The following is a 12254-nucleotide window of genomic DNA, read 5'->3' as shown; positions in this document are numbered from 1 at the left end:
TAGCCATGTAATTATGTTGCTTAAGTCAATTTCCTTAAATATGTTATTCTACTTGTGTTGTTGAGCTAAAGTCATAGAGTTGTGATGAGTCTTGAGTAGATATCATAAATGCTTACCTAAATGAGGCTTGATTGAGTAAGTTGGAGGATAGAATTGATGAGTGGACGAGGTCCTAAATGGAATTTGCCATTATGACTTAATTGAGATGAAATGAGAATAGAGTTAATGAGTTGGCAATATCCCACATGAAACTAGTCGTGAGGGCTTGTTTGAGATTATTGGAGGGAGTCTTATGAGAATAGAGTCATGGGAGGAGTATCGAGCACCGAGGCAGGCGAGAGTATAGTCCGTACTCGAACCCTAGGAACTACGCCGCCAACGTAGGTAGGGATGGAACTGTTAAAGTCGGATGCTTCCCATGGGATCAAATTATTAAAGTCGGATGTTTCCCATTTATTTGTCCTGAAATGATAGGACTTGACTAATCGATGGTATCCATGATTAGGGAGGCGTTCATGCCCTGGCAAAGTATGGACAGACGTGGCAACAACGTCTGATTGTTGTACTATCACCGGCTCATAGGTGATGGTTGTCGGATAAGAGAAACTCCTATCTAGGTCTTGATAGTGCTCCGAGTCAGTTGAGTTGAGTGCCTTATGAGTTAGTCCCGTCTAAACTATTCTTGTTCAACTTAGGACACTTGAGTGAGTTGTCATGTATGTATGAGTTGAGACCCTGAGTTGATGTTGATGTTTCCTTGATGTTTGTTTCATCCGACCATTTTACATACTCGTATATTCCATGTATTGACTCCATTTGGCCTGCATCGTTTCATGATGCAGAGACAAGTACTAGAGATCATCAACCGGTGCTCCGTTGAAGATCCACATACACTCCCAAATAGTTGGTGAGTCCTCTTAGTTTCCAGAGAATGTTGAGCTTTCTTGTATAGTGTGCTGTCGTTCCCTTTATTTTGATTATTGGTAGCCATGGACTTGTCATTGGAATCTCTTAGACTTTGATAGAGGCTTCATAGACTGGAGTGTGGGGAGATTGAACTGTTATTTTGAGGAGTCCTATTATATTTATTTTGTTGAGTTAAACATGTTTGGCCTTCGGCCCCCATATTGTAAATAGCATGTTATAATCGAGCCTTCCTTTGAGCGTATAGGACCGAATGATGGAATAGTTGAGTTAGGTGGTTCGCTTGGAGGTCAAAAATGGCTTTCAAGTGCCGGTCACGTCTAGGGTATCCTCCTGGGGCGTGACAAATATGGTATCAGAGCCTAGAGTTCAAGTGTCCTAGGGAGTCTATGAAGTCGTGTCAAATAGAATCTTGTTTATGGGTGTGTTGAGCACCACACTTATAAGCAGGAGGCCATAGGACTTTAGGAATTATTTCCCCTCTTTCATACTCTGCATTCGTGCGATGGAGTTAAACTCTATGAAACTTCCCTTCTAATTCGTGCGTTTATACGTTATAGATAATGCCTCCAAAACGTACTGCTAGATAGAGGAATGCCGATAATGCAGAGATGCCCCAGTCTGAGGTACGCCCGGCAAGGGCTAGGGGCCGACCTGCGAGGTATGCGGAGGCACCCCAAGTGCCTGCTACTCCGCCTGCACCCACGTCAGAGGCAGAATTTAGAAGGGCGATTGCAATGCTCACTCAACTAATAGCTGCCCGAAATGGTAACCAGAGTTCGTCGACTCTTAGATCTAGTTCCCAAGAGCCGTCTGCTGCCGCTAGAATTCGATACTTTCTGAGAATGGATCCGCCGGCATTCACGGGTTTGAAGGTTGATGAGGACCCCTAAAATTTTATTGATGAGATATTGAAAATTTTGAAAGCTGTGCATGCTATGGAAATTGAGGGGGTTAAGTTGGTGTCTTATTAACTCAACGATGTGGAAAACATTAGGTATAACCAATAGGAGCAAGGTAGAGGCGAGGATGTTGAACTTGCTATGTGGGATAAATTTGAGGGAGCCTTTCTTGACCACTTCTTTCCCCGAGAGTTGAGAGAAGCGAAGGTGGAGGAATTTGTGAATCTGAGATAGAAGGGTATGACTGTTAAGGAGTATGGCCTGAAGTTCATCTAGATTTCTAGGTATGCTCCAGAAATAATCCCAGATATGAGGTCAAAGATGAGGAAATTTGTCTCCGGATTAGGGAGGCATGTGAAGAAGGAGTGCAAAGCAGCATTGTTTATCTCGGACATGGATATTTCGAGACTAATGGTGTATGCTCAATAGGTGGAGGATGAGAAGAGAAAAGACCGAGAGGAGCATCTGAGCAAGAAGGCAAAATCAGCGGGCCATGAGAATGAACAGAGGCAAAACAAGGGCAACAGGTTCTTCTTCCAAAAGAGGACTTCCAATTATGCCTCATCTACCGCAAGTGCACCTATGCCGCAGAACAGGTATGACCGGCAAGGACAGAGTCACCAGAATTTCAGACCCCAGGGTTCTCAATCCCAGGCCAGTGTAAATCAAGGTTTGAGGGGGAAGCCACCATGAGGCAAGTGTGGTAGGCTCCACTTGGGAGAATGCAGAGCGGGAAGAGTTGGTTATTATAAATGCGGCCAAATGGACCATTTTCAAAGGGAGTGCCCAACAGGGGGAAATAGAGTCCAGTATTCTGCCACCACACCACCGGCTAGGGGTAATCAGAATGGCACTACTTCAGGTATGAGTGGAGGTACAAACCGCCTGTATGCCATAGGTAGTCGCCAAGATCAAGAGAACTCTCCAAACTTCGTGACGGGTATGATTCAAGTCTCTTCTCTTGATTGTTATTTGTTGATGGATCCGGGTGACACCCTATCTTTTGTGACTCCTTATGTGGCTAGCAAATTCAATAAAATTCCTGAGTGTCTTCTTGAGCCTTTCAGTGTAACCACTCTTGTGGGTGATTCTGTCTTAGCTGAGAGAGTCTATAGAGATTGCACTGTGTCAATTCATCACAGGGATACCTTGGCTGACTTGGTTGAGTTTGACATGGTTGATTTCGATGTGATCCTTGGCATAGACTAGCTTTATGCCTGTTATTCCTCTATTAATTATAGGACTCGGGTGGTTAAGTTCAAATTCTAGAACGAAGTTGTCATAGAGTGGAGGGGTAGTCCCGTTATGCCTAAGGGTAAGTTTATTTCTTACCTTAGGGCTAGGAAGCTAATCTCAAAAGGGTGTATCTATCACCTTGTCCAAGTGAAAGATGGCAATGTTGAGTCTCCATCTCTCGAGTCGGTCCGGATTGTCAATGAGTTTCTCAACATCTTTCCCGAGGATCTGCCTGGAGTCCCTCCTGATAGGGAGATCGACTTTGGGATTGATGTTCTTCCTGACACCCATCCTATCTCAATCCCTCCATATAGAATGGCTCCAGCCGAGTTGAAGGAGTTGAAAGAACAGTTGAAGGACTTGTTAGATAAGGGATTTATTAGGCCGAGTGTCTCACCATGGGGTGCTCCAGTCCTATTCGTGTGAAAGAAGGATGGGTCCCTTAGAATATGTATTGACTACAAACAGCTGTATAAGGTCACCATAAAGAACAAATACCCTCTCCCCAGAATAGATGATTTATTTGATCAACTTCAGGGTGCCACGTGTTTCTCAAAAATAGACTTGAGATCCGGTTACCACCAGTTGAAGGTGAGAGAATGTGATATTCCGAAGACTGCTTTCCGGACTCGTTATGGCCACTTTGAATTTTTGGTCATCTCCTTCGGGTTGACTAATGCCCCTGCAGCTTTCATGGATCTCATGAACCGAGTGTTTAAATGATATCTTGATATGTTTGTGATTGTATTCATGGATGATATTCTGGTCTACTCCAAGAATGAAAAGGAGAATGCCTATCATCTTAGAGTCATTTTACAAACATTGAGGGACCAGGTATTGTATGCAAAGTTCTCCAAATGTGAATTTTGGCTTGCATCAGTAGCCTTCCTAGGCCATATTGTATCTGGAGATGGTGTTCAGGTTGACGCTCAGAAGATTGAAGCGGTGAAGAATTGGCCCAGACCTACATTCCCGACAGAGATAAAAAGCTTCTTGGGTTTGGCTGACTATTATCGAAGGTTTGTAGAGGGATTCTCATCCATATCATCACCATTGACTAAGATGACCCAAAAGAAGGCTATGTTCCAATGTTCCGATGCTTGTAAGGGGAGTTTCCAGAAATTAAAGACCAAGCTAACCATTGCTCCTTTCCTGACCTTGCCCTATGGAATAAAGGGCTTTGTGGTCTACTGTGATGCATCCAGGATTGGTTTGGGTTGCGTGTTGATGCAGAGAGGGAAGGTGATAGCCTATGCATCAAGCCAACTTAAGGTTCATGAGAGAAACTACCCAACTCATGACCTCGAGCTGGCAGCTATGGTGTTTGCGCTTAAAATCTGGCGCCACTACTTGTATGGAGTGCATGTTGACGTATTCACCGATCACAAGAGCTTACAATATGTCTTCACCCAGAAGGAACTCAACCTGAGGCAAAGGAGATGGCTCGAGCTACTCAAGGACTACGACATGAGCATCCTCTACCATCCAGGTAAAGCTAATATTATTGCTAATGCTCTTAATAGGTTATCTATGGGTAGCACTGCCCATGTGGAGGAGGGAAGAAGGGAATTGGCGAAGGAGGTACATTTATTAGCCCAATTGGGAGTTCGACTCGAAGAGAACAATGAAAGTGGAGTAAACGTTCGAGATGGGGCTACGTCCTCACTTGTAGCAGAGGTAAAGGAGAAGCAAGATCAGGATCCCGTCCTCCTCCGGTTGAAGGAAGTTATTCACATACAAGGGGTGATGGTTTTCACCAAAGGGGAGATGGTGTATTAAGGTATCAAAGTAGATTTTGTGTACCTAATATCGATGATGTTCGAGAGAGGATTATGGCTGAAGTGCATAGTTCCAGATACTCTATTCATCTAGGCTCCACAAAAATGTACCATGACTTGAGGGAAATCTATTGGTGGAGTGGGATAAAGAGAGATATTGCGGAATTCGTTTCCAAGTGCCTGAATTGCCAACAGGTGAAAGTCGAGCATCAAAGGCCATATGGTTTAGCTCAAAATATAGAAATTCCAGAATGGAAATGGGAGATTATCAATATAGACTTTATCACAGGCCTTCCGAAGTCCCAAAAGCAACACGATTCGATTTGGGTAATAGTAGATAGGATGATAAAATCAGCTCACTTCTTGGCAGTTAAGACAACTGATATCACAGAAGAATATTCAAAGTTGTACATTTAGGAGATCGTCACGTTGCATGGGGTTCCTTTGTCTATCATCTCAGATAGAGGAGCTCAATTCACTTCCCAATTTTGGAAATCCTTTCAGAAGGGACTGGGTTCGAAGGTGAACTTGAGTACGACTTTCCACCCCCAGACAGATGGCCAACCAGAGCGCACCATTCAGACGTTGGAAGATATGTTAAGGGCATGTGTGCTTGACTTCAAGGGAAATTGGGACGATCACTTACCTCTCATAGAGTTTGCATATAATAATAGTTATCATGCAAGCATTCAAATGGCTCCTTATGAAGCTTTGTATGGGAGGAGGTGTAGATCGCCAATTGGATGGTTCGAAGTTGGTGAAGTTGAGTTAATTGGGCCTGATTTTATTCACCAAGCCATGGAGAAGGTGAGGGTTATTAAAGATAGGCTAAAGACAGCCCAAAGTCGCCAAAATTCTTACGCCAATGTGAGGAGAAGAGACTTAGAGTTTGAGGCTGGTGATTGGGTGTACTTGAAAGTATCACACATGAAGGGTGTCATGAGGTTTCGAAGGAAAGGCAAGATCAGTCCCCGATATATTGGTCCTTACCAGATTTCGAGGTGGATTAGGAGTATTGCCTATAAGTTGGAGTTACCATTAGAGCTAGCCTCTATTCATCCGGTATTCCACATTTCGATGTTGAAGAAGTGCTTAGGCAATCCCTTGTTGGTAGTCCCCATTGATAGTATCAGAGTTAAGGATAGATTATCCTATGAAGAGGTTCCAGTTCAAATTATTGATCGCCAAATTCGCAAATTGAGAAACAAAGAGATCGCCTCAGTCAAAGTCCTATGGAGGAACCAAATTGTTGAGAAGCAACATGGGAAGCGGAGGAAGCTATGAAAACTAAATGGACATTACCTTCAACAAGGGGGATGAATGATCCCAAGGGGGAGATAATGTAACACCCCTCAAACATTTTCCCTAAGATTCGGACCTTTCTTGTACATGTGTAAGGTCGAACTCGGGTATTATGAAGCAATTTCATGAGTAAGATGAGTCTTTGAGAAATTGATCATCGTTAGAGGTGATGTGGGGTCATGAAGGACCCCTAGGACCAAGCTAAGTCCAAAAGATACATCGTGGCTAAGCTTTAGGACGAGTTCATAAAAGGGATCGACTTCTAACGACCCTATATTTTGAAAGACGACAATCTAGGTGGCCTACGACCTATCAAATTGAAGGTCGTCGAGTCTTCTTTCCAACGCCACTAAGAAGGTAATTTTCAGAGTCTGAAGTCGAAAGATATGACGATTCTAAGATGAACTAGTACAGCAGAGTTTCTGGCTTGGGTTGCAATTGCTGGAAAACTGGACTTGGTGCCATAGTGGCGCGATGCGCCACTATCGCGCCAGAAACATGCCTCAGTAGTTTGGGCTCTGGCACGGCATGCCACACAAAGGTGTGCAGGGTTTGTCAAGCCAAATTTCCAGGATCCAGGAATAATGGCCTTGGCGCTATAAGGGCGCGACGTGCCACTATCGCGCCAGAAACATACTTCAGTAGTTTGGTCTCTGGCGCGGCACGCCACTACGAGGTGTGCAGGTTTTTAGGTGAAATCAGCCTAGCATTGCAATAGCGCGATGTGCCACAATCGCGTCAAGAGCATTTTTGGCCTATTTTCAAAACTTTTGAGGAGGGGCAATTTTGGAACTTACCCAAATTATATATGTATTACCTTGGTCTTTTGGGAGCACATTTTACAGCCTCTCTCTCTCTCTAAAAGCCCTAAGAGCTTCTCTCTCTCTCTTTTCTTCCTCTTCTCCATTTCCAACAAGAAGAGTTCCAAGAGCTTCAAGATTCGAGTTCTCCAATGAAGACCCAACAACAAGGTCTTCTTCAAGTCTTTACTAAGGTATGTAAGGCTATCCAAAACATGGGTTGAGTCCACCCATGTGCCCTACTCTTGCGTTGAGGTTAGATGTCCATGAAAATGGAGTTTCTTGATATTGTTTATGTTTGAATGAGTTTTGTCCCCTATTTATTGGATGCTATATGTGTTGATGTTGTTGAGCTAAGAAGTTCCTAAGACCTTCATGTTAGTATGAGGTGATGGAGATGACTTGTTATTATGTTTTGTTGATCTCTTTAGCCATGTAATTATGTTGCTTAAGTCAATTTCCTTAAATATGTTATTCTACTTGTGTTGTTGAGCTAAAGTCATAGAGTTGTGATGAGTCTTGAGTAGATATCATAAATCCTTACCTAAATGAGGCTTGATTGAGTAAGTTGGAGGATAGAATTGATGAGTGGACGAGGTCCTAAATGGAATTTGCCATTATGACTTAATTGAGATGAAATGAGAATAGAGTTAATGAGTTGGCAATGTCCCACATGAAACTAGTCGTGAGGGCTTGTTTGAGATTATTGGAGGGAGTCTTATGAGAATAGAGTCATGGAAGGAGTATCGAGCACCGAGGCAGGCGAGAGTATAGTCCGTACTCGAACCCTAGGAACTACGCCGCCAACGTAGGTAGGCATGGAACCGTTAAAGTCAGATGCTTCCCATGGGATCGAATTATTAAAGTCGGATGTTTCCCATTTATTTGTCCTGAAATGATAGGACTTGACTAATCGATGGTATCCATGATTAGGGAGGCGTTCATGCCCTGGCAAAGTATGGACAGACGTGGCAACAACGTCTGATTGTTGTACTATCACCGGCTCATAGGTGATGGTTGTCGGATAAGAGAAACTCCCATCTAGGTCTTGATAGTGCTCCGAGTCAGTTGAGTTGAGTGCCTTATGAGTTAGTCCCGTCTAAACTATTCTTGTTCAACTTAGGACACTTGAGTGAGTTGTCATGTATGTATGAGTTGAGACCCTGAGTTGATGTTGATGTTTCCTTGATGTTTGTTTCATCCGACCATTTTACATACTCGTATATTCCATGTATTGACGCCATTTGGCCTGCATCGTTTCATGATGCAGAGACAAGTACTAGAGATCATCAACCAGTGCTCCGTTGAAGATCCACATACACTCCCAAATAGTTGGTGAGTCTTCTTAGTTTCCGGAGGATGTTGAGCTTTCTTGTATAGTGTGTTGTCGTTCCCTTTATTTTGATTATTGGTAGCCATGGACTTGTCATTGGCACCTCTTAGACTTTGATAGAGGCTTCATAGACTGGAGTGTGGGGAGGTTGAACTGTTATTTTGAGGATTCCTATTATATTTATTTTGTTGAGTTAAACATGTTTGGACTTCGGCCCCCATATTGTAAATAACATATTATAATTGAGCCTTCCTTTGAGTGTATAGGACCGAATGACGGAATGATTGAGTTAGGTGGTTCGCTTGGAGGTCAGAAATGGCTTTCAAGTGCCGGTCACGTCTAGGGTACCCTCCCGGGGTGTGACATTCTATTCGTGCGAAAGAAAGATGGTTCTTTTAGGATGCTTATTGGATATCGTCAGCTGAAGACGTTTACTATAAAGTATAAGTATCCCCTTCTGAGAATCAATGATCTTTTCTACCAACTTTAGGGTGCCACTTTTTTCTCCAAGATAGATCTCAGATAAGGCTATCATCAGCTGAAAGTAAGGGAATGTGATATCCTGAAGACAACTTTTAGAACTAGGTATGGTCACTATGAGTTCCTAGTCATGTCCTTTGGTTTGACTAACACTGCTGATGTATTTGTGGACCTCATGAATAGAGTGTTCAATCAGTTTTTAGAAATATTTGTTATCGTATTTACCAATGAAATCCCGATCTATTCGAGGAATGAGGAAGAGCATGCCAACTATCTCTAATTTTTTCATCAAACTCTCAAGGAAAAGGAATTATATGCTATGTTTTCAAAGTGCGTGTTCTAGCTTTCATATGTGGCCTTATTAGGCCATATCATTTTTGGAGATAGTATTTGAGTTGATTCGAAGAAGATTAAAGGTGTTGAGAATTGGCTCAGACCCATATCCCCGACTGACATAAGTAGTTTCTTGAGTTTGGCTGGTTATTATAGCATATTTGTTGAAGGATTCTCATCAATATAGTCTCCATTGACTATGTTGACTCAAAACAAGACTCTGTTTCAATGGTTTGATGGTTGTGAGAAGAACTTTAAGAGTTGAAAATGAGGTTAGCTACTACTCAGGTTTTGTCCCTATCCGAGAGAACAAATGGGTTTATATTTTATTATGATGCATTCAGAGTTGGATTTGGTTGTGTGATAATGTAGAAAGGCAAAGTCATAACTTATGCTTCTAGATAACTCAAAATTCACCACAGGAATTATCTGACTAATGATCTATAGTTGGCGGTGGTAGTATTCGCTCTCAAGATTTGGCATCATTATATTTGTGGCGGGCATGTAGATGTGTTCATCAATCACAAAAGCCCGCTGTAAGTCCCTTGAAGTCAAAAAGTTGGATCGAAGGAGAAAAAACTCTAGAAATGTTGATAATCCTCAAGTATATAATTTACTTTATGACTCATGGTCTTTCCTACGATTCGTGGGGATGAGTCGTAAAGTTAATCCCTAAGCCTGAAATGATGAAAACTCAATAGAGGTCCCTACAAATCAACAAGATGAGCCACAGTCTTGATGATGAATCGTATGACTCGTAACAAAACTTCAGAGACTCATAATTTTGAAGGGTTTTAGTCTTGTAGGATGCGTTGATCTACGAATTATAAACCAAATCATAGATGAAACTTTTCATGACCCGACCTAGGGCCTAGACATAACGCGATGATCGAAACCCTGAGGGAATTCAACCAAGCCTCTTGATATATCATAGGAATAAATAAGGTAAAGTAAATACGGAAATAACGTAGGAAAAGTCTAAATCATGAATCATAAAAGATGTGTAAACTTGACTACATAGACTCTAAAACATTTGTCCAACATGTGCTTTTACTACTCAAGAAGGGCGGGGGATAAGACATGTCCTCTATCTCACCCTCAACAAACTCTAACAAAAGTCTTTGAAATAAAATACATGCATAACTCGTCTTGGATAGATGATGATTCACCAATCTTCACCTGATGGGAACTCTACTAGCCACGAATGGGCAGAATATGATCCTTGACCCCTACATTATGAGACAATGTAGGCAATGATATACGTTAGTACATTTGAATGTACTAAGTATGTGGGAGTGTCAGACAATATAAATCATAGGATGTAATGATCAATTTACATACAAAATAAACAAAATAAGTAAAGTCATGGGAAAACCATAATGATCAAAGCATTGAAAGACATAGTCAAAATCATAATAGGACATAAAGAGAGAATACATATGTGGGATAGAACCATAACTGACAATAATACCACATGAACTATAACATGGAATCCTGATGTCTATACAATGAAAGAAAGGGAAACCCACTTTCCAAGGTAGTCTCTACCCAGCTAGGCAGATCATGTACATACGCTATATGTGGATACACAAGCAAGGCACAAGGGCAATCTTATGGTGGCACATAGTTATAAGGAAAAATACTATATACACGGACCCCATAGGTCAAGCCCCCACCTCAGGTCATCATTCGGTGCTAAGTCAAATTCCACATAATGCATAACATAATAATCACACTTAACTTATATCATAAACTTATTCATAAACTTCATCATTCATAGATTAGCTTATTTCATGTCATACTTACAATGCGAGTAAAAGCCTTTCAACATCACAATATCATACTTGCATAATTCATGTCAGTAGGTTCCTAGGTAACCAATTAAGAATCCTAAGTAATCTTTCTTCATAACTTTCATAAAATTAGTAACTTAAAGATAATTGAAATCCATGGTCATAATTCATAATTAAATTTAGACTAAACCTCGTATACATAGTCAATTTGAGTAAACCCTTGAGAATACTTTGGAATCATTGAACTTCATAATCATACTTCATGTAACTCATCATTTAACATAGCATCATGCTTGGGCATTCATAATTCAATTTAAAATCATGCAATTTATATAGAAATATACTTATTTTGATTCTTGATAACAAAATAAAACATAATTGAAACAACCCAACGTAATTCATCAAATAGGGTTTAAAACCCAATTGAAATTAATGAAATGTTGAGTTGAAACCTTGGGACTCCATGGGTAAAAAGAACCCATAGATCATCCCCTCATACCTTGAATGGAATTGAACTTGTAATTGAGAAAAGACACTTGATATTGAAGAAACCCTAGCACAAAACTTGAGGAAGATGAAGATGTCTTGAAGAACTTTGGAAGAAAAGTCTTAAAAGTGATCTTAGAGTTTATGAGGGAAAAGAATAGACTTAGGAGCATTTGGGACAATTACATATTGAATCTAGTCCCAAAAATGCCCACATAATGAAAGAATATGTAATGGACGACCCGTATTGGCCTTCGTGGTCATGACCTGGTTCCAAAAAACTATATTTTTTTGAGATTTCATCTTTTGTTCCTCGATTCTGACTTTCCAACTTCCTGGGTCTTACAATATCTCCCCCTTGGGAATATTCATCCCCAAAATGGACTCAAGCTAGCATGAATGGAATAGTAAAGGAAAATAATAGCCCACCATAAATGAAAAATATCTCGATAATGCATAAAACAAAAAATCTTTGATCTAATGAAAAACATAACTTTAAAACTCATTTTATGAACATAAATACATATGAAACCAGGAGGACAACTGAAACACATGATATGGGCTTATTGGATCATGAAGGAACAAAATACCTCAACTAAGCACAGAAGGAAAGAGACGAGGATATTGGGACATCATATCAGATTCGGCTTCCTATGTAGCCCTCAACCTCTTGATTCCTCCATAACACTTTAACTGAAGTTATTTCTTTGCTTTTCAACTTTTTAACCTGCCGGTCCAAGATCTCAACTAGAGCCTCCTATATGAAAGATTCTCTTTAACCTCAATACTATCCAATGACACAATAGATCTAGGATCACCAACAAAATTCCTCAATAATGACACATGGAACACCGGATACACCAATGCTAAATCAGAAGGCAAATCCA

The sequence above is a fragment of the Solanum dulcamara genome, chromosome 9 (genome assembly GCF_947179165.1).
Source record: "Solanum dulcamara chromosome 9, daSolDulc1.2, whole genome shotgun sequence".
Taxonomy (NCBI): Eukaryota; Viridiplantae; Streptophyta; class Magnoliopsida; order Solanales; family Solanaceae; genus Solanum; species Solanum dulcamara.
Note: the sequence above shows the minus strand (reverse complement) of the source record.